The 23,317-nt window shown below is 38.3% G+C and overlaps 1 long non-coding RNA gene across 1 annotated transcript; it reads left to right on the top strand.

The window, feature by feature from the left end:
• Positions 1-83: 83 nt before the first annotated feature.
• Positions 84-22,526, top strand: LOC122709411. The gene is made up of 3 exons (XR_006345507.1): positions 84-243; positions 16,043-16,115; positions 21,558-22,526. It is a non-coding gene; the product is annotated as an uncharacterized LOC122709411 (long non-coding RNA).
• Positions 22,527-23,317: the final 791 nt, after the last annotated feature.

A 23,317-nucleotide genomic window follows, 5' to 3' on the forward strand; every position in this document is an offset into this window, starting at 1 on the left:
TCGGGCCCCGCCCTAGCCTCGGCTCCGCCCCCCTCAGTATTTAGGAGCGAAGGTAGGCGGTCCCCGAGACGCTCTCTAGTTTTTTATCTGCGCATCCTACCTCTATCGCCCGCACTCCCCGACACACAAGGAGTATAGGAATCTATTAAAAAAGAGATTTATTGTGCCAGTTCCCGCCTTGTTGGTACCCTTTTTCGTGTTGGCTAAGCAAAAAGGAGTCAGTGAAAAGAGAATTGGACCACAGTGAGTTGGAAATTGTTATTTTCCAGCTGCTTTTAGATTTAGGTGTCTGATAAAATTTGCCTATTTCCTGATTTTGAAGTTTTTTTCAACTTAAGAAACCTCCTCACCGCTTCCTTTACTCTTAGATTTTTTTTTTAAGTGTTCTCTTTGCAAACTAATGTTATTGAAGAGTTTCGTCACTAATCTACTAGTAGCATGATGTTCCTATCAGAATGTGGAAACAGAATGACAGTATTTTGATTATGATGTGAGAGAAGTTTTAAAGAAAAGTTTCTTCAAAAATTTCCTTAAAGCTGTAGAAAAAGCTACAAATAGAACTATTAATGTCATTGGACTCGGTGAAGTAGGTAGAACAACTATTTTCTGCATTTCTTCTCAGAGGACTGTCCCTGCGCGCTACCCTAAGAACAACAAATTATTGTGTTCACAGCACTGTGCTCGATCTTTACAGGCAACCCAATGTTTGTTTACAACCATCCTGCTGATGAAAACTTTTTATTTAATGGCAGGCTAAGACCCCGAGGTAATGAGCAAATGCTAGAGCTGGCACAGACCTAATCTAAAGATCACCAAGGACGTCTTAAGCAGTTTTCTTCAATCTGCTGTCCTCTGGATCTGCTTGCCACAGGAGTTAGGAATTTTGGCTGATTTGCTGCTTAGCTATCAAAATGTGCCTTTTCTGTATTTCTTTCTATTTAGAGCCTATTATCTGTTAAATGAAAAATCTAATAAAGACATCCTTCCCTGTTTACTAGTAGGCACTTAGCATGGTATCCTTCTCAGGCAGCCCATCCATTCAGGCTGAAGATGAGCATTTCAAGTTGTGTCATAGGTTACTATCAAAAATCACTTCGGGGGCTCATGGAATCTTAACTGGTAGCTCAGTCAAGTGTTTCTCAGAATAAGAAGAAAGTTTTTTACATAAATGTTGGACAAAAATAAATGTTGGACAAAGATCAGTTATTAAGAATTGGTAAAATTCAATCCTGGTTTTAGTCAAAATTTGTCTAGGGACTTCCTTGACTGTCCAGTGGTTAAGACTCCCAGTTTCCAGTCTTCCTGCGGGAAGCGAGGGTTAATCTCTAGTAGGGGAACTAGGATTCCACGTGCCATGTGGCCCAGCCAGAAAAAAAAAGTCTAAATTTGTCTATATAAAACTAAATGACCTGTTCAGCTAATTATTAAGTGTCATGTAAAAACATAAGTCACTGATCTTATACTTTTTAGTTTCAGGACCCCTTTACACTCTTAAAAATTATTGAGAACTCCAACAACTTTTATGTGTTATAGCTATAAATACTTGTCATGTTTTAGAAATTAAAACTTGAAAATTTTAATTTTTTAGTCATTGAAAAGAGCACATTGTATGTTGGCATAAATAGATATTTTAAAATAATAACTATTTTTAGTGCATCATGGTTTTACATTTTTGTCAGTTTTTTAATGTGTGGTTTGTAGAAATAAGATGATTCTCATATCTTTTCTTCTTTAATCTGTTTCCATGTGTGTGTCTGTACACACTTAGCCAATCAGTTGTGTCTGACTCTTTGCAACCCCATGGGCTGTAGCCTGCCAAACTCCTCTGTCCATGGGGATTCTCCAGACAAGAATACTGGAGTGGGTTGCCATGCCCTCTTCCAGGGGATCTTCCCGACCCAGGGATCAAACCCGGGTCTCCTGCATTGTAGGCGGATTCTTTACCACCTGAGCTACCAGTGAAGCCTAATCTGTTTCCATATCAGTCATCAAATAGCCACTGGAAAGCTCCACTGTACACCTGAGAATGAAAGTGATAAAGCCAAATACAGCTTATTGTTATTAGGAAAAAAACTCTTGCCCTCACAGATCACCAGAAAGGGCTCAGGGAACCCCCAGGAGTCCATGAACCATACTTTGAGAAGTCTGTTTTAAGCCATAAAAATGTCAGCTACTTTAAAAAACAAACAACAACAACAAAAACCTATCAAGCAGAACATTTAGTGGAAAGAAGGACAATACAGAAGAGACAATACAGACAATACAATACAATACAATACAAACTAGACCAGCCTTGTAAATGTAAGTACTCTTTCTCCATTTTCAGGAGCATAGATTAAGTTATTGAAATTCAGGGTCATAACTGAACACAACTGTATTCTGCATTAGAAACTGGTACACCAATCCAATATTGTCTTTCTACCTGCCTGCTATCCAAGGTGGTTCCTATCACGTGATATATAATACCACTAAAGTAGGTTTATAGTCCCTGCAGAAATTAATATTAAGACTCAAAGTTTGAAGTTAAACTTCTTTTTGTAAATGTATATTGAATGTCTACAACATGCAAGGTTCATAATAGGTGCTGGGCTTATAAAATTTTACAAGCACAGTTCCTGCCCTTGGGCAACTTATATATATATATATAATAAGACTTAAACCCTGGTATAAATTTATTTTTGCCACAGTCAGTGGTTCCCAAATGAGTTTGATGATCAACTGTCTCAGAATTATCTGGGGAAATTTTAAAAATACATATTCCTGGCTTAAGAAATATGATGTTAAAGTGAATCAGGATGGTGCTCAAGAATTTGAATTTTTTTAAAGTGACCCAAGTGTTTCCATATAATCATGGGTCTGGAAATGAATACAAAGTACTTGCAGCAAAAAATGGACTTGGTCTTTGTCCCTAGTACTGTGCTTAGTCTTGTTCGACTCTTTTGCAACCCTCTGGACTGTAGTCTGCCAGGCTTCTCTGTCCACGGGATTTTCCGGGCAAGAATATTGGAGTGGGTTGCCAGGCCCTCCTCCAGGGGATCTTCCCTATCCAAGGATGGAACCCGTGTCTCTTATGTCTCCTGCCTTGGCAGGTGGATTCTTTACCACTGAGCCAGCTGGAAAGCCTGTCGCTAGTAGTGTGACACATAAAATATGATCTCTTTATTTCATCTTCAATATTTCAAAAGTGTATTATCATTTGAAGACCTTGTTATCAAGAGACAGAGTAAATATTTTTCATTCAGTTAAAATAGAAATTGACATACTTTTCAAACATTGTATAGTTCGTCTGCCTTTATCACATAAAAATAATAATGTGAGATGTTACCATAGCAGTTTGCATCACATGACACCACTGTAAGAAGCAGAACGTCTTTTGCAACAAGAATCTGATGACAAAGTGTTGTTTTATAGAGCTTTGATTAAATTCCTTTAAAATGAATTCAGTGAAATGCCCCCTGTTCCATTATGCTTATCTTTAGGATTCCACAGATTAGCTTATAGTATTTCAAAACTTATACAGTTTTTCTTCATAGTTTTCTTTTGAGGATATGTTATGTTTGAGGAGCTATTGAGAGACTTATGATCCATAGTTTCTGTTGCAGTCAGTGTTCTTTGCCAATATTGTAGCTAGAATTATATTCGAGTAAATAAGACAAAATTTTAAAAACAAGCTTAATATTTCCTTCTTTCTTACCACAAAGAGGGAAAAAAGAAATAGCTAACTCGGCCATAAATATGATTAATAAAAGTTGATATATATATATTTCTCTTAATCTTATGATTGATAATAACTTCAAAATTAAAGACTCCCTGCACAGATCTTGATTTCTAAATATTTTCCCCCGTCAAGAGGAATCAAAGCTTCTTGAACAAATGGCTGATTTCAGGGCTAGCACAGGAAGGTACAAGATGATCTGGAACATCCTGTTGTGTCAGAAATAAGTGCTCAAAAAATAAATGGGGACATGTCAATAGCAGCCTGCTTGAAGGGCCTCTCATTGGGCAAATGTGGGATAACTAGAGTATCAAAATAAGAACAGTAATGAATTATGATCCATTGAATAAAATAAGAATTTATTCATGTGTTCTAATGAGAGTGAGAGAGAGGGGAAAAGGAAAAGCTGTTCTCTATAGAGCTTGCCCACTGATAGATGTAGAGAGAGTGGTGCAGTTGGAAAATCACCATTTTGTAACTATCATAGAAAAGATTGGTTTGGAAAACATCATCAATGGATTCTAAACCTAGGGGGAAAGTTTGATGAGAAGCAGTATTTTTTTCAAATCTTCAAAGTATCTCTTCATGGACTGTCACTTTTTTTAGAAGTATAATAGAGTGGGACAGGCCCAACCCTTAGCATGTGGCCGTCGTTGGACACCATTACCACACAACCCATTACCAGGCAATGGTTACCCCAAAACCGCTGACACAGGATGGTTAGAGCGGTAGTTACAGGTCCTGTTCAATCACTGATCGGCACCACAGGGGACTGCTCCCTCAAGTGAGCAACTGTCAATGAGCAACTGTTAGTAGTCCTGCTCAGCCACTGGTTGCCACTACAATGGGCCTCTCCCCCAAGGACCAACTGTCAGTAAGTGACCGGTAGTGGCCCATTCAGCTAATGGTCAGTGGAATGGCGGTCATCAGGCAAAGAATGAGGTAAGAGTGGATCCTGGCCTTCTCACTGGGACTCTCAGGCTCACCTGGCCTCTGGCCAGCGGGTAAGCTGCAGGGCCCAGGGAACAGGCTAAGGGGATGTGTCCTGCAGAGCTCCACAGCCCTTGCCACGGCTGCCCACTGGGCCAGGCCCAGGCCTTGAGGCAGCAGTTAACCTCTCCCCAATCCTGCCTCTGTGAAGTAATGGCATTGTCTGTCTGCCTGGGGTATAGTCTGGGTTTTGCCTCTGCCGTGTGGGCAACCTGAGGAGGCTGAGGGCCAGCTGAGTCCTAAATGCCTGGCTCCCCAGTGATAACAGCCACCAACTGAGAGCTGCCCCTTCTTAGCCAGGACCTTACCTCAGGAGGTGACAGTTTGTGCCTTAGGATCTGGCCCTTTCTTGTCAGAACAGAGAATAACGTTTGTTTGGTGATGCATGCTAAGTCGCTTCAGTTGTGTCCCGCTCTTTGCGACCCCATGGACTGTAGCCCTCCAGGCTTCTCTTTCCATAGGATTTCCCGGGCAAGAATACTGGAGTGGGTTCCTATGCCTTCCTCCAGGGGATCTTCCCGACCCAGGGATCAAACCTGCATCTCTTATGTCTCCTGCATTGGCAAGCGGGTTCTTTACCACTAGCACCCCCTGTTTGGTGCCGGTTTACAGAAACATCAGTATCTGACCATGCATGACTGGACACCAAGAACAAGGGATCTGACACCAAGAAGTTTGCAACAACTAACCACGCCCCTTCCCCATTTTTCCTAGAAAAGGGCTTTGCTGAGAGTTTTGGGGGAGTTCGGGGTTTTTAAGGTATGAACCACTCATCTCTTTCCATGGCTTTCAATAAACCTTTCTGTATTCCAAACTCCCACATTTTGATTTTGTTTGGCCTCACTGTGCACCAGGCATATTGACTTGTGTTTAGGTAACAGAAGAGGGGAAAAGTAACTATACAGTGGAAAAACTAGGCAACACTTTAATCAGTGACCATATGCCTCCAAATGAGATACTCTGAGAAGGACATAATGTCACTTAAATCTAATTGTGAGGAAATGTCAACCAAACCCATATTAAAGAACATTCTCTTAAATAACTGTCATGACAGAACCCCCTCCCAGAAAAAAATGTTAAGGAACTATTTAGTAAAAGGAACTAAAGAGACTTGATGGGACTTCCCTGGTTAAGAACTCCCCTGCCAATGCAGGAGATGTAAAGAGATATGTGTTTGATCCCTGGGTCACGAAGATCTCGGAAGGAGGGCATGGCAACCAACTCCAGTATTCTTGCCTAGAGAATCCCTTGGACAGAAGAGCCTGGTGGGCTACAGTCCTTAGTGTTGAGAAGAGTCAGACACAATTGAAGTGGCTTAGCATGCAAACACAAGGAGACTTAACAGCTAAAGTCAACACATGATCTAAACTGGAACTTGTACCAGAGCGGGGGAAATACTATTAAAGATTAATTGAAACAGTTGACAAAGTTGGAATATGGACCACAGATTAGAAAAAAGTAGCTCCCACATTTGATAATTGTATGGTGATTATATAAAGTAAGTTATTTTTCATAGTAAAAAAACACACTGAGGTATGAAGAGATAAGGAAGCATAATGCATGCAATCTATTCTCAAATGGTTCAAAAAATAAATCAAAATATCTACAGACAGAGAATGCAAATGTGGCAAAAAAAAGTTGTTGAACTTGAATAAATAATATTCAGAAATTCTCTGTCCTATTCTTGCAATTTTTCTATAAGTTAAAAAAAAAAAAACTTTAAGGGTTCTCCACTTTGTCTCTCTTAGGCTTCATCCCAAAATGGGCTAGAATGGGTTCATTCATCATGAACCTTTGTTTAGTTATTTTATTTCTATTATTATTACTAGTCAGGTGGTAGTTATCTTTTATAATTTTAATTATATACTATCAAAAGAAGGAAAGCAACTGACTTTATGAAAGACAAAAAGCAAGTCCCTCTTTAAAAAAATTTTGAATGATATATTTTTATTGAGCCCAACATATCCAAAATATCACTTCAACAATTAACTGACATAAAATATTATTAATGAGATATCTTAGGTTTTTATGTTTGATAACATATCTACAAAATCAATGTGTATTTTATATTTACAGCACATCTTAATTTGGACTTTTTTTTTTTTTTTGCCTCACTGCTTGGCTTGTGGGAATATAGTTCCCTGACCAAAGATTGAACCCTGGGCCGTTGCACTGAAAGTGCCAAGTTCTAACCAATAGTCTGCTAGGGAAAATCCCCATGGATTTTTTTAAAAGTTGAAGTATAGTTGATTTACAATGTTGTTTTAGTTTCAGGTGCATAGCAAAGTGATTCAGTTATACATACAGATATATATTCTTTTTTCAGATTTTTATCCACTATAGATTATTACAAAATATTGAGTATAACTTCCTGTGCTATATAGTTGGTTGTTCTTGTTTATCTATTTTGTGTATAGTAGTGTGTGTATGTTAATCCCAAACCCCTAATTTATCCCTCCCCCCTTCCCCACACATCTCAATTTGGATTGGCCACATTTCAAGAGTTAAATAGCCACATGTGGTTAAATGACAGTATTTGACAGCACAATGCTAGGGAAAAAGACAAATGTAGTCAAGGGGACTTGCAAAATGCCATAGTAAGTGCAGTGACAGAGATTATGTTCAGGATCCCTCAACCACCGGAGTTTAGACTTGAGCCTCCAGTGACCTTCCAACTCCAGACCTGTTCATTGTCACATATGAGAGACTTTGTCCACTTCAAACAATGGCCCCATGGCTGGCCTCAGCCAACCAATCTCAATATATGCAAAACAAAGTTCATCATCTTACTTCAAATACCTCTTCCTGCTCTCTCATTTGATATTTCAGTCGATAGTACCATTATCTATCTGTTCACACAAGTCATCTTCATTATATCTTTGGGAAAATGAGCACTTTATCTAGAAGATAATTTAAAATCAAATGCTGATCAAAAAATGCACCCTCTTCTCCACCCTAACTAACTGAGCTTCTTCAGGCCACTTTTATCTCTCACATGAGTTACTATAAGAATTCTACCCCCCAATTTTATTGAGATATAATTGACATACATCATTGTATAAGTTTAAGGTGTACAGCATAATGGTTTGATACAGATAGAGTAAAAATCCAAAAAAAGAAAAATTTCATTAAAAATATGAACATCTTCATGAATTTTCATGGCATCTTTATGGAGAGCCATGGTAATCTCTGTGTCATTCCATTTTAAGACAGAGAATACAGAAAAATAAGTTGCAGAGCATGACCTTTGCTTTTCCCAAGCTCAATACAATATGATTTCTCAATGAGTACCTTTAAGGACTAGATAATTTCTAACGCTGGGCTTCCCTGGTGGCTTACTGGTAAAGATCTCTCACCTGGCAGTGCAGGAAACGTGGGTTCAATCCCTGGTCAGTAAGATTCCCTTGAGATGGCAGTGAGAACCCACTCCAGTATTCTTGCCTGGGAAATCCCATGAATAGGAGGAGCCTGGTGGGCTACAGTCCATGGGGTCGCAGAGCTGGACACTCCTTAGCGACTAAACAACAACAGCAATCTCTAATGTTAGGAGCAAGTCAGGGCGTCCCCGGAAGTTCAGACCTAGATACATCTTCTGGCACAGCCACATCCCAGCCCCTCTAAAAGAATTCCTAATCCCAGTTGCAGGAACTTTTTATATTTGCAACTAAAGTTTGATTCTACATATTTTAAGAAATTAACTGAGACAACTGTTTAGATGAATTAAGGTTAAGCAAGGGGGGAAATTAGCACACATTCCAGTCTTCCTAAAATTATTTTAGAAAATTAATTTTTCTACTTCCTATAAGCATCATCAAGTTTCCTCTAAATAATTGTCAAGTTGGAGGGTTTTTTCCTTTTTTCTAATTCTAATTTGTCTCATAATTCTTAAACACTACTTTCTAATTACAAATGTATGCATGCCCTTAAATTCGAACAGTTGAAAAATGTATGAGATAAAATGCATGCCTTACTTTTTATCTCATACACTTCTCAATTGTTTGAATTGTTCTCAATTTGAAAGTGTTCTCAATTCAATTGTTTGAATTGAGAAGTGGGTTCTCAGTACACAATGGGTTGTCTCTAATGTTACCCACAAAGATAACGACTTTTATGATTTTGTGTCCTTCTAGACTTTTTTCCATGCTTCTTTCAATGTATCTATCTGTATGTGTATACAATGTTTAAAAAAATGGTAATCATTTTGCACAGTTTGTTCTTTTATTTCTTACTTAACACTTAGATTTTTTTTTAATTTAATTTTTAGGGACTTCCCTGGCAATCTGGTGGTTAAGACGCCACACTTCCACTTCAGAGAGTGTAGGTTCTATCCCTAGTCAGGGTATTAGGATTCCACATGCTAAACATCAGGGTTACAAAAATTCTTTTTAATTTAATTGTTAGTTTAACAAAGCTATGCATATATAGTTTTTTTTACAAGTAGTATAACAGTCAAATAATTTAACTAGCAAAAATTGCTTCTAATCATTATGTAACGCATTCACATGGCTTAAAATTCAGAAAGTACAATGGTATACAACATGAATATTCCGCTTCTACCTGTCCCTGAGATACCCAAATCTACTCATGGGCAACAAATGACATTGGTTTTTATACATCCTTCATTCATATACAGATACATGCACACACACACACACACACACAGAAGATCTTTTTATATCATTATATAAACGGGTTCCTCAATTTGATATAGCTATGTCATATTATATTGTATCAGTTCAGTTCAGTTCAGTCGCTCAGTCCTGTCCGACTCTTTGCAACCATGTGAACCGCAGCATGCCAGTCCTCCCTGTCCATCACCAAATCCTGGAGTTTACTCAAACTCACGTCCATTGAGTCACTGATGCCATCCAACCATCTCATCCTCTGTTGTTCCCCTTCTCCTCCTGCCCCCAATCCCTCCCAGCATCAGGGTCTTTTCCAATGAGTCAACTCTTCGCATCAGGTGGCCAAAGTATTGGGAGTTTCAACTTCAGCATCAGTCCTTCCAGTGAACGCCCAGGACTGATCTCCTTTAGGATGGACTGGTTGTATCTCCTTGCAGTCCAAGGGACTCTCAAGAGTCTTCTCCAACACCACAGTTCAAAAGCATCCATTCTTCGGCACTCAGCTTTCTTCACAGTCCAACTCTCAATCCATACATGACCACTGGAAAAACCATAGCCTTGACTAGACGGACCTTTGTTGGCAAAGTAATGTCTCTGCTTTTTAATATGCTCTCTAGGTTGGTCATAACTTTCCTTCCAAGGAGTAAGCATCTTTTAATTTCATGGCTGCAATCACCATCGGCAGTGATTTTGGAGCCCCCAAAAATAAAGTCAGTCACTATTTCCCCATCTGTTTGCCATAAAGTGATGGGACCAGATGCCATGATCTTAGTTTTCTGAATGTTGAGCTTTAAGCCAACTTTTTCACTCTCCTCTTTCACTTTCGTCAAGAGGCTCTTTAGTTCCTCTTCACTTTCTGCCATAAGGGTGGTATCATCTGCATATCTGAGGTTATTGATATTTCTCCCGGCAATCTTGATTCCAGCTTGTGCTTCTCCCAGCCCAGCGTTTCTCAGGATGTACTCTGCATATAAGTTAAATAAGCAGGGTGACAGTATACAGCCTTGATGTACTCCTTTTCCTCTTTGGAACCAGTCTGTCGTTCCATGTCCAGTTCTAACTGTTGCTTCCTTATCTGCATACAGGTTTCTCAAGAGGCAGGTAAGGTGGTCTGGTATTCCCATCTCTTGAAGAATCTTCCACAGTTTATTGTGATCCACACAGTCAAAGGCTTTGGCATAGTCAATAAAGCAGAAATAGATGTTTTTCTGGAATTCTCTTGCTTTTTCGATGATCCAGCGGATGTTGGCAATTTGATCTCTGGTTCCTCTGCCTTTTCTAAAACCAGCTTGAACATCTGGAAGTTCATGGTTCACGTATTGCTGAAGCCTGGCTTGAAGAATATTGAGCATTACTTTACTAGTGAGATGAGAGCAATTGTGCAGTAGTTTGAGCATTCTTTGACATTGCCTTTCTTTGGGATTGGAATGAAAACTGACCTTTTCCAGTCCTGTGGCCACTGCTTAGTTTTCCAATTTTGCTGGCATATTGAGTGCAGCACTTTCACAGCATCATCTTTCAGGATTTGAAATAGCTCCCCAGGTCGGTAGGTGCCCAATATTCTACTGGAGATCAGTGGAGAAATAACTCCAGAAAGAATGAAGGGATGGAGCCAAAGCAAAGACAATACCCAGTTGTGTATGTGACTGGTGATGGAAGCAAGGCCCAATATTGTAAAGAGCAACATTGCATAGGAACCTGGAATGTTAAGTCCATGAATCAAGGCAAATTGGAAGTGGTCAAACAGGAAATGGCAAGAGTGAACGTCGACATTCTAGGAAACAGCAAACTAAAATGGACTGGAATGGGTGAATTTAACTCAGATGACCATTATATCTACTACTGTGGTGGGCAGGAATCCCTTAGAAGAAATGGAGTAGCCATCATGGTCAACAAAAGAGCCCGAGATGCAGTACTTGGATGCAATCTCAAAAACAACAAAATGATCTCTGTTCGTTTCCAAGGCAAACCATTCAATATCGTGGTAATCCAAGCCTATGCCCCAACCAGTAACACTGAAGAAGCTGAAGTTGAATGGTTCTATGAAGACCTACAAGACCTTTTAGAACTAACACCCAAAAAAGATGTCCTTTTCATTATAGGGACTGGAATGCAAAAGTAGGAAGTCAAGAAACATCTGGAGTAACAGGCAAATTTGACCTTGGAGTACAGAGTGAAGCAGGGCAAAGGCTAATAGAGTTTTGCCAAGAGAATGCACTGGTCATAGCAAACACCCTCTTCCAACAACACAAGAGAAGACTCTACACATGGACATCACCAGACGGTCAATACTGAAATCAGATTGATTATATTCTTTGCAGCCAAAGATGGAGAAGCTCTATACAGTCAGCAAAAACAAGACTGGGAGCAGACTGTGGCTCAGATCATGAACTCCTTATTGCCAAATTCAGACTTAAATTAAAGAAAGTAGGGAAAACCACTAGACCATTCAGGTATGACCTAAATCAAATCCCTTATGACTATACAGTGGAAGTGAGAAATAGATTTAAGGGACTAGATCTGATAGAGTGCCTGATGAACTATGGACAGAGGTTTGTAACATTGTACAGGAGACAGGGATCAAGACCATCCCCATGGAAAAGTAACGCAAAAAAGCAAAATGGCTGCCTGAGGAGGCCTTAAAAATAGCTGTGAAAAGAAGAGAAGCAAAAGAAAAAAAGGAAAGATATACCCATCTGAATGCAAAGTTCCAAAGAATAGCAAGGAGAGACAAGAAAGCCTTCCTCAGCGATCAATGCAAAGAAATAGAGGAAAACAACAGAATGGGAAAGACTAGAGATCTCTTCAAGAAAATTAGAGATACCAAGGGAACATTTCATGCAGGTGGACTTGATAAAGGACAGAAATGGTATGGACCTAACAGAAGCAGAAGATATTAAGAAGAGGTGGAAAGAATACACAGAAGAACTGTACAAAAAAGATCTTCACAACCCAGATAATCACGATGGTGTGATCACTCACCTAGAGCCAGAGATCCTGGAATGGGAAGTCAGGTGGGCCTTAGAAAGCATCACTACGAACAAAGCTAGTGGAGGTGATGGAATTACATTGTATAGACATGCCTTTATTTCATCAGTCACCTGGTTGTTTAGTCAGACTGTTTCTAATTCTTGCTCTTAAACATAATCCGCTATGAATAACCTTGAATATACATCATTTTGCCAATATGTGGGTAATCTATGGAATAGATAGATTCCTAAAAGCAGAGCTGTGAGTCAAAATTTTCACAGATTAGGTCTTCTAAGAAGGAGATTCTGGGACAGAAATTTAGAGTTCTGGGTGTTTTTAGGGAGTGTCGTTGGATTTAACAGCAGTGCAAGGGAGAAGGAGGAAGTGGGATTGAGCAAAAGGAGAAGCTAAACTTTGAAGTTGCCGCATGAAGCCTCAGCCAACTCCTTAGGAAAGCCATGGACCTGAGATGGCCTATCAGAATTGGCCCATGTTGGGTGCCTGTTTCAGGCGCTCAGTCGTGTCTGACTCTTTGCGACCCCATGGGATTTTCCAAGCAAGAATCCTGTAGTGGGTTGCCATTTCCCTCTCCAGGGGATCTTCCTGATCCAAGGATTCAACCCTCGTCTCCGGCATTGGCAGGCAGATTCTTTACCACTGGGCACCCAGGAAGCCGTTACACATTGAGTGAAAAAGGCCTTTGTACCTCCTTCTCCTTTAGTCATTGGTTGTGGGCTGTCCCAGGAAGGCATTGACTTTTGGTGGGGCAACTCTTTGCAGCAAGGCAAAACTCTCAAGGGCTGACAGTTGAAGACTGTCTACTGACATATCTTCCAGAAGCTGGCACAATAAAACCTTCCTTGAAACGGGGTATCTAAGTGTCCCATCTCCATGTTCAACCCCAAAGGGTATGTGACATTGGTGGATTTTGCCAAATTGCCATACCAATTTATACTCCCACCCCGCAATTTACGAGAGTGTCTGTTTACTCATTATCCTCCCCAACTCAGAATTTTATCAAGCTTCTGAATCTTTGTCAGTCTGATTAGGTGAAATGTGATGTCTTGCTTGCCTTCTTGCTAAATCACTACAGTTGTGTCCAACTCTTTGCAATCCTGTGAACTGTAGCCCACCAGGCTTCTCTGTCCATGGGATTCTCCAGGCAAGAATACTGGAGTGGGTTGCCCTCCTCCAGGGATATTCCCAACCCAGAGATTGAACACATGTCTCATTATGTCTCCTCCTTGGCAGGCGAGTTCCTTACCACTAGCGCCACTTGGGGAGCCCAGTGATGTCTTGGTATAGTTTTAATTTTCCTATCTTTTTTTTTTTTTTTTTGAGGGAAGTCAAACTTCTTTTGTCCTTTTTTTTTTCTTTGAAGTGTCTGTTTCTATCCTTTGCACATTTTCCTACTGGGCTAATTTTTAAAAAGTAATTTGTAGGAACTCTTAATGTTAAAGATTAACATTTAACATCGCAGGCGAATTCTTTACTGTCTGAGTCACTATGGAAGCCAGACTTGATCCTTTTAAAATGTAAATCAGTCATTTCACTTCCTCAATGGATCTCCATTTCCCTCAGAGAGAAAATAGTTATTACAGTGATCAGCAGGGCTGTGCAAGACACATCTCCCATCTTGTACCTCTCTGACTTCATTTCCTACTGCTGCTCCAGCATCCCTCCCTCTCATGTTTCTCCACCCTCACTAGAAGTTCCCTCTGCCTACAAAGTTCTTCTACCAGATAGCCACATGATGAATTCCCTGATTCCAGTCCTTTTCAGGATTGAATTCTTGGGTCTTACCTGAAGTATCATTTCAGTGACGCTTATCCTCATAATCCTATTTTAAATTGTTATACACACCCTATACCCCTCCCCAACTAGAACAATTTTAATTTTCCTTACCCTGCTTTACATTTTCTTTTTAAAATAACATTTACTACCTTCTAATTGAGCTTCCTGGTAGGCTCAGATGGTAAAGAATCTGCCTGCAATGGGGGAGACCTGGGTTCAATCCCTGGGTTGGGAAGATCTCCTGGAGGAGGGGATGGCAACCCACTCCAATATTCTTGCCTGGAGGATCCCTATGGACAGAGGAGCCTGGCGGGCTACAGTCCATGGAGTCGCAAAGAGTCAGACGCAACTGAGCGACTAAGCATAGCACAGCCTTTTAATATAGAAGAATGTTATGTTTATTATCTTACTGTCTGTGCTAGAATGAAAGCTCCATGAGAATAGTGTTTTTGACTCAAAGTGAATATTCAATAAATATTTATTGTAAATTAATATCTTTTTCCTTTGTATGTTTCAACTCATCAGAAAAGCTATTTTTGTGCATCTTGGATCCACCTGTCTCAACCTTTTGTTTTGTTCGTATCTGTCATTCATGAACTTGCCTTCATTATCAATTTGAGAATCCCCTTCACCTATCACCTATGGTAAATCTCCTGGTACCAGTATCCTTGTTGTCTTTCTTGTTTTTCTCCCTCTTTTCTCATGAGCATTTCCTCTTGCTTAGTTTCTTCTTTCTTTTTGATGATAGCTTTCTAAGAAAGAATGCAAAGTTTATGAGATTTTATATGTCTAAAATTGTCTTTCATCTGGCTGTAGGCTTAACTGATAGTATGACCAGGTATAGAACTCTAGATTAGGAACAATTTTTCTTGAAAAGTTTTGAGACATTTCACCACTCTCTTCTAGCTTCCAGTGTTGGTCTCAAGAAGTGCAGTGAAATTTTAATTCTTGATCTTTTACACATATTTTCTCTCTGAAAGTTCTTAGGTCTTCTCTTTTTCCCCCAGGGCATGATGTATCATGTTGTGTGTATTTTTCATATTTAATCTGCTGGACACTCAGTAGGTCCTTTATCAGGGGACTTGTGTCCTTTAGTTCTAGGACCTTGATTTGCTCCTTTGATAATTTCCTCCTGTCTGGTTTCCCTGGTCTAGAATTTCTTCAGAAGTGGTATCGGTTTTCAAAAAGCACTCAGTAGATTGGTGTCTAGATTGCTATTTACTAGACATAATTTCCATGATAGTACAGAAAGGGAAATGAAAGAAACAACAGAATCCAAGATTTAATAATACATGAAGTCCTCATCAAGAGACAAAATCAGTAGGCTATCCCTTTCTAAGAATAGCTGAGCTAAGGTTGTCTCTTGTGCCAAACAGGGAGTGATCACCACTTTTAAGGCTCTCCAGATATCCTAAAAGCTAGAACAGTGTCTAGCACATTGTGGGAAATTGGTAAATATTTACTGAATGAATAGATGTCCTTCACAAGTATTTGCACTTAAGTACATTCATTAGATAATAGAAAATAAACACTTGAACACACACCTCAAGCAGCATATTCTGGGGAGTTCCTAATTTTTATCTCTTAAAACATTTAAAATAATGAGATCTGGTATTTGCATTTTTTGTCACATCTACTTCTCTATCAACTTGGAGTCACAATTCATATTCACTCTGGAGTAAAGGGAGCTATTTTGCTATAATAGATAAGTATCATTTTTGATATTTCAAAATTTTAATATCATTTTGATGTTTGACATTGACTGTCAACAATTTAGTATAAAGTTTTTTTATTAACTGCTGGATATATTCCAAGGTGAGGGGCTTAAAAGTAAGCCAACCAAATGTGATACTGTTTCTTTTATCCCAAATCAAACTTCCTTTCATTTTTCTTGATGAATATCATAGGATTTTTTCCCCAAGCCAAGTGACTCTATTTATTCTTTTAGGAAATCAAGACAAATAATCTCAAGGACTCTACATCTTGCCCAGCATGGTATAGAATGGTATTTGAGACACTAGGTAGGTGAATTTGGTCCAATATCAGTTGGCTTTGAGGAGGCCCAGGATTTGCTGTTTACAGTTTTGTTTGCTTTGCACTTTGAAAAAGCACACCAAAGCTATAGTATTACTGGTGGTAGGTGGAAAAAATATGAATAAACCAGGAAGTAAGGTTGATCTTTTTCTTTGTTACCTTTTATTTTTACTTCTGCTGATATGCCTTACTCAACAGCATGTAGAAACACAGGTCCTTAATATCTCATACCCACCCATAAGAGCTAAGAACAAGTAAGAGAGTAGAATTTGAATTCAGAATTGAGAAGAATTCTGTTGTACATAATCACACCATCTCAAAACTAGAGAACAGCACTTAAATAGTGGATAGATATGCTTCTGAGGTCAAATTCAGGAGATTGCTAATTAAGACCTTAAAAAAAATTTCAATGATTTACATGTAAATTTGCATTAACACTAAGTTAAAGTATGTATTCTAATCTTAAGTCATCTATTGATCTATATAGTTTTCCATGAAATTGTTTATACTTGATATAAACAGTTATAAGGTTAACCCAGGAGGCTAAATTCTTAGGTAAAGGGTATCGATTTGAATCCTTGAAGAAGCGGACACCAAGATGAGATCAGATGTGTAAGGAATTTATTGGAAGGAATGGTTATGAAAGACAAAGGGGAAAGGAGAAGGGGCATACAGGGAGAATGAGGCAGGTCTAACACCTGTGACAGGAGAAAAGAAGGAAGGATTGATGGAAAGAACCTCAAACCATAGAGCAATTCTGAGAAAATCTCACCCAGGCCAATGGGGAATCCCTGAGCTGAAGTTACCAGTTAAAGGAATCCTGCTTTGTGGAGGAATGGAATGGAATGTTCTTACATCTTGCTGCCATTGACTGGGAATAGCCTAAGGGATTCACTGGTGGCTCAGATGGTAAAGAATCTGCCTGCAATGTGGGAGACCTTGGTTTGCCCCCTGGGCTGAGAAGATCCCTGGAGAAGGAAATGGCAGCCCACTCCAGTATTCTTGCCTGGAGAATCCCCAGGGACAGAGAAGCCTGGTGGGCTACAGTCCATGGGGTCGCAAGTAGTCGGACACGACTGAGCGACTAAGCACACACAGCACAGCCTAAGGGAAGCATGGCCTGACCCAAAAGCATTGGAGTAAAAAATGTATCAGTGGTCAATCAGCTATGCTCCCTGCAGCAGTATCTCTTAAAGGAAATCTGAGTGGGCACTTCCATGACTACCACAGTCTACCTCTTATTCTGCACAAATCCATTTCTTTGTGTATGTTTGGGAGATAGATTTGCCGTGGTTCCTCTGGGCTTCTTTTCCCATGGGGAAACCTAGAAGTGGAATATTAGTAGGACTAAGCTACAGTCTCCCAAAACTGCAATTAGTCTCAGGCTGTCATTTCGCTCCTTCACTACCCATTCTAAGTTTCTTGTGTCCTCAGCTATTACCTCCTCACGTCGTTACCATTAATCGGGTGAGTGTATTGTATTCAACTGAGTATTGGTCTCAGTTTTAGGAACATATATGTTCATGAGGTGGAAAATGTGAAAAGTTCCTTTAATTAACTGTCTTACATGACTTTAAAAATTTGAATCATGTCCTCTTAATTTCTAAACAATTGTGGTATTGATATTTGTGAACAAAATAAAGTAGATAATGAATCATGGAGCATGTGAAGAGGCCACCTTTTTATTGGAAATACTTTGTGGCTCATTATTAGGTTTTTTTTTCCCAATGGCTCTAATATTACCTAACATATTTTATTATTAGAAAATTTATCCACACAGATAGATTATATTTGGTAGAAGTGAAACAAATGACATGCCATACCTTTGTATTTAGAGGGGTTATATTCTTTTATATTGTTATTATTGATTCTCTTTAATAGGCCTGTGTATTTAAATTACTGAATTCCCTTAGGCCACTTTCTTTAATTCTCTGGGTTTCAGTTCCTCAGCTATAATCTATTGTGGAATTTGTCACTACGTCATGAAAATTAATTAGGAATAGTATTTATTATAACTAAGTTTTAAAACATCTGTGAGGACTAATTATTAATACCTATTAAGTTCCTGGAATTTTTTGGCTCAAAACGAATATAATCATTTTCATTTTATGCAGCGTAACTATTATCCTTTCAGCATGTTTTTGGGCAGTCTTCATAAATGGCAGAAATTAGAGGAACATGAAAGCCACAGATTTTGACTAGTGGTATAAAACATTTTCTTTGGACTTTTGTGCAAATAATTTAAAAGTTGAAAGTAATTGGAATTTCTCACACATATCACATGGGTATATTGGAATCATTGACATTTAGAACCATTATAGATTATGCAAGATAAACTGTTTAGTATTTCAGAAGTAACCAAATACCTGAGAAGGGAAACTTCTTTATAGGAGAATTCTAGCTAATACTTACAGAAAAAAGTTAAAGAATTTTAAATTATGCAACTCCCAATAAAATAATGGATCTAGGCAATGATAACCAATAGATGCTAAAACCACTAAAAGGAAGGTTGAGTGGACAACTTTATGATGGATCTATCTACCTGAAAACACTTGAGTCTACTAGTCAAAATTAAACATGATTAAAAGTAAGACAGAAACTTCCCTGGTGGTATAGTGGCTTTGAGTCTCTGTTCCCAGTGCAGGAAGCATGGATTCAATCCCTGGTCAGGGAGCTAGATCACACACGCTGCTGTTGAGACCCAGCACAGCCAAATAAATAAAATGTTTAAAAAGTTCTTGAAAAAATAAATTAAGACAGCCTTGGTATCAGGTTGGGATCCTAGAACAGAAAAAGGGCATTTGGTGAAAACTATGAAATTTCAATGTTACTGAACAAACTTTGGATCTACTGGCCTACCATGCAGCAAAGTCAACTTACTGACTTCAGGTTGTGGTGAAGGAAAATACAGGGTTATTTGCAGGGTGCCAAGCAAGGAGAAGGAGCTGCTAATGTGCAATAGACCTGAACTCCCAAATGGGTTTCAGGCAAGAGTTTTTAAAAACAACATTTGGGGTGAGGATTGCAGCTCATGGACTTTCTTCTGATTGGTTGGTGTGAGGTAACAGGGTGATGTTCTGGGAATCTTAATCATCATCACCCTGTTTCCAGCCAGTGTGGGGTCTATGTGTTTGTGGTCAGCATGTAGTCATCACCCTCCACCTGTGTGGAAGTGTTAGTTCCTGCAGAATAACTCAAAGATATACATAGATTGTTATGTGTATCTCTTGAGGAAGAGCTAGGACTCTGTTTTATTGCTGAACTATCGTGAAGCCATCTTTCTTAACTGCTTTTCCTTCATCCTTTCTCTAGTAACTGCTTGAGTCTTCTCTTTGAAACTCAGGGAAGGCCTAGGAGACTAAAACCGTTGTTGACAAACAAGATACAGGGACGTGGAGGGGCTTCAGTACCTGCGAGATAATATGAACTTTAGTTAATAATAAGGTATCAATATTAGTTTATTAATTGTAACAAATGTACCATACTAGCACAAGATATTAGTAATGGGAAAGCTGTGGGAATGGAGATAAGGTAAATACAGGAACTCTACTATTTGCTCAGTTTTTCTGTAAATCTAAAATTTTTCTAAAAATAACGTATGGTAATATAAACAATTAGACAAGCAGATATTATGTTCCTCCTGATTAAGGAAATAGGAAGTACAAAGAACCACTTACAAAGTATTCCTGACAAAAGAATCAGACCTGTAATCTAATCAAGCATCTAGATGAAATTACTAGTTTATTGGAAATGGATAGATGGATATATAAATAAATACCACAAGGATACAATCAACCAAATCCAAAATGGGGGATTTTTACAAAAGACCTCATTTCATAAATAAATAAATAAATGGTATTAAAAAAAATGGAAGAGAAGAAACTGTAATAGACTAAAGACTTAAGAGATGTGTCAACCAAATGTAATATGTTGATTTTGAATCCTGTTTTGATGAAATCAACTGTGAAAAGGTATTTGGGGAAATTTGGACATGGATGAGGGATTAAATAATATTGAGAAATTACTTTTGATTTATTAGGTGTGATAATGACATTGTGGGTTTTTTGAAGTTTTTATCTGAGAGATAAACATCTGAAATATTTCAATTTAATATGAAAAAAATGGAAATTTTTCATGTTTTTCAAAATGGAAAAGTATAAAATTAGATCCCTACTTTACAGTATACACAAAAATAAATCCCAATTAAAGACCCAATTAGATTAACTTTTAAGTTAAAACTTGCATATTGCAAAAGTTATTATAAACCTCATGAAAAGACAAGCCATTTCTGTGCAGATACCCTATAAAAAACTGAGCACATGTGTATTGCAGCATTTCTTATAATAGCAAAATTTGAAAAAATCTAATATCTACTAATAGAAGAATGCAATCAGTGTGATTTATTCATTCTATAGAAATCTATACCACATAAATATAACAACATAGATAAATCTCTAAAATATGATGTGTAAAAAAAGCAAATTTCAAAAGGTAAGATGAAATATTATGCCAGTATTGTTTAAAGTTTAAAAACACATAACACTATGTTATTAATGGACACATATAAGGCAGAAGTATAAAAAAAACATGGAAAGAATACATACCACCTTGAAGATGGTCATTATCATGAGAAAAAAGAGAAAGAGATGAAAAGGCTGGGTTTTAACTTATCTAGAGCTTTTTGATGATTTAAGAAAAAAACTGAAGCAAATAAAGTGAAATCTGCCTGGTGAACATATAGGTGTTAGTTACACTATTTTGTGTATGTTTGCTGTATTTCGTAATATAGAAAGTTGGAAGAAATGGCTGAAGTAAAATGAAAGGACATGTAGTCAAATATTTTGCCATAAATTTGATTGATAACCTTAACCAGATGACTCTGAAATATGATCCAGAATCATAAAGTGTCTAGAATAATTCTTATGGAATGGAGTTCCCCACCTATCTTTTTTTCCAAGGATGGCTTCTCAATTCAAATGACTTTGGATTCATGGGGATGGGCCTAGTATTAGAATCATTATGTGTTATTATGCATTCCTTTCTCAATTCAATATTACTAAATGCTCACTCGGTCCAAAATACTATACTAAGGTTCCAGCCTCTTCAAAACCTAATTTCTTTCTAAGCTAGATGATAGCAACCAGTATTGAGTCTAGATGGTGAACTAAATGGGTGTGAATCTTACTGTACAAACTTGGATGCACAAGATATAAAATATTAGTTTTTAAAAATTAAACCTATAGCCCTATTTGAAAGCTGATAGGTTGGTGCAAAAGTAAGTGCGGTTTTTGCATTGTTGAAATTTGCTGTTTGATATTAAAATACTTTCTAATTAAATGTGGTTATGTTATACAGCATTTTAATGCTCATTTTTTGCTTTATGTTTTCTCTAATGACATTTCTTGCTGTTAATTTTATATTTATTTTAGACTAGAGAAATGATGTTAGACACAAAGCAAATTTGAGTAATTTTTTAATTTGAGTTCAAAATGGGTCATAAAGCAGTGGAGACAACTTACAACATCAACAATGCATTTGACCCAGCAACTGCTAATGCAGTGATGGTTCAAGAAGTTTTGCAAAGGAGATGGGAGCCTTGAAGGTGAGGAGTGCAGTGGCCGACCATTGGAAGTTGACAACGACCAATTGAGAGCCATCATCAAAGCTGATCCCCTTACAGCTACACAAGAAGTTGCCGAAGAACTCGACATTGACCATTCTATGGTTGTTGAGCATTTGAAGCAGATTGAAAAGGTGAAAAAAGCTCGGTAAGGGGATGCCTTGTGAGATGACCACAAATCAAAAGAAACGTCATTTTGGAGTATCATCTTCTCTTATTCTACAAAACAACAAGCCATTTTTCAGATTGTGACGTGTGATGAAAAGCGGATTTTAGACAACAACCAGCTATGACCAGTTCAATGGTTAGACCTTGAAGAAGCCCCAAAGCACTTCCCAAAGCCAAACTTGCACCCAAAAAAAGGTCAGGGTCACTGTTTTGTGGTCTGCTGCCCATCTGATCCACTACAGCTTTCTGAATCCCAGTGAAACCATTTCATCTGAGAAGGATGTTCAGCAAATCTATGAGATGCATGGAAAACTGCAATGCCTGTAGCCAACATTGGTCAACAGAAAGGGCCCAATTCTTCTCCATGATAATGCCTGACCATACATCTCACAACCAGTGCTTCAAAAGTTGAATGAATTGGGCTACGAAGTTTTGTGTCATCCACCGTATTCACCTGACCTCTCACCAACTGATTACCACTTCTTCAAGCATCTTGACAACTCTTTGCAGGGAAGACGCTTCCACAACCAGCAGGATGCTGCAAATGCTTTCCTAGAGTTGGCGAATAGTAAAGTACAAGAATAAACAAACTTATTTCTCATTGGCAAAAGTGTGTTGTTTGTTATGGTCCCTATTTTGATTATTAAAGATGTGTTTGAGCCTAGTTATAATGATTTAAAATTGATTATCCCAAACCATAATTACATTTGCACCAACCTAATAATTATCTCTTGATAATTCACCTCTTATTGACTGTCTTCATTCTCCTGTCTTAATTCCCCATTGCCTTACTCTCCTAAATAAACTCCTTACATTTGAATCTTCTTTGGTATGCTTGGAGGAACCCAAACAGAGGTAATTAAGCATTAGGGCATCCCTACTTCACCTCAACCTCTTTGTTCATAAATGTAAGAGTTATTTAATAACAATGAACTCAACTAACCTATTTTTAAGCATAGTAAGCTTCCTTTACTGGCAATTAATTGTACTGAAATTTTAATGACATGTTTTCAAGAATGCATCTTGTGTAAATGCGTGTCATAACATACACCAACAAGATGTTACAGTACTGATTCATGGGTCACAGATAGTCATGGAACTATGATACATTTTATGAGTGTATCATAACTCACTAGGCTTGAGCTTCCATCTAAGTGCTCAGGAAATCTATTTGCTGGACAGCCAGGATACCAGTCAAAATGTATCAGAAAAGAATTTCATAAAAATAAAAGAAATAACACACATTAGGAACTCTGCACACCTTACATAATAGAGGGTTCTCCTCCCAATCCAGCGAACGGTGTGGCTCTCTTCCAATGCTTTTTTTTTCCTCCAGGTTGGCTTCTCAATCTTTGGATTCATGGGGATGGGCCTAGTATTAGTATATTTCATTATACATTT

This window comes from Cervus elaphus, chromosome 15 (genome assembly GCF_910594005.1).
Source record: "Cervus elaphus chromosome 15, mCerEla1.1, whole genome shotgun sequence".
In the NCBI taxonomy this organism is placed as follows: domain Eukaryota; kingdom Metazoa; phylum Chordata; class Mammalia; order Artiodactyla; family Cervidae; genus Cervus; species Cervus elaphus.